The sequence below is a fragment of the Crocodylus porosus genome, unplaced genomic scaffold (assembly GCF_001723895.1).
Source record: "Crocodylus porosus isolate Cpor-Errol unplaced genomic scaffold, CroPor_comp1, whole genome shotgun sequence".
Taxonomy (NCBI): Eukaryota; Metazoa; Chordata; order Crocodylia; family Crocodylidae; genus Crocodylus; species Crocodylus porosus.
Genome location: NW_017728948.1, coordinates 50063041 through 50064108, shown reverse-complemented (window position 1 = coordinate 50064108; position 1068 = coordinate 50063041).

Below are 1068 nucleotides of genomic sequence, written 5' to 3'. Positions count from 1 at the left end.
TGTAAAGCAAGTCATACCATTGTATGTTAGGAAAGCTGACTATTTTCCCATCAGTAGAAACAATACCAGTTTTAAACAGTATGTATTAATTAACTGAAAGGACATATTATGAACTTTCCTCCTCTCAATGCAAGTTATATTATGAGAGTGAAAGTCATGTTAATTCACAGATAATTAAAAATAATTACTAATATTTGCAGGGTACAATCTGAATGACTTCCAGTAATGCAATTATGATTTCAGTATATATTTTCCCGATTTGATTTGTAGAAAAAAATTAAAATAAGCAAGTGGCACTAGCCCCAAGTGTCAAAGTAGAGGGGGCACCACAACAGCAATCCCTGGAGAGTCAGCTGTGCTGCAGTGGCAGCTCTTGAGCTGATGGATTATAAGACTCTGGCACTTGGCATTTTCTCCCTCCCTGTCTCTCCTACATCCATCCAAGCTCTTGGGTATCTCTGCCCAGAGTGCTAAATTCCTTGTTGTGCCTTTGGTATTCAGTGAGCTATGCTTTTCATTAGACAGAATTCAAGAAAGCAGAGACTAGGATACAAACTTTTCTCAAAAGCATCTGCCTTCATGGTCTGAGCATGACACTTCTGCTGCTCAACATAGAACAGCTCATCACTTGTTGGCAAACATTCATTTATGGCTAATTTAAGAGTAATCTGCTTTCTTTCTATGCTGAAATAGCATGAGTAGGAATCACAATTTATAGAATATGTTAATGTCTTGCTTGTCTTATAATTACCATTATTAATAACTAATTAGAAACACATTCACTAAGCACTTAAGAACATGCATACTTTGAGGCAAATGAGTATATCCGTTGACTTTACAAACAACTTTAACCATAAACATAACTACTTATCTGAATAGGTTTATATTATGAAATCCATACAGAGAAAAAAAATTCCATGTTCTTTAAATGAAAGAATATAGATTTCGTAGATTTCATAGACATTAGGGCTGGAAGGGACCTTGGGAGATCATCGAGTCCAGCTCCCTGCCCAAAGGGCAGGAAGTCAGCTGGGGTCATAGGATCCCAGCAAGATAAGCATCCAATTT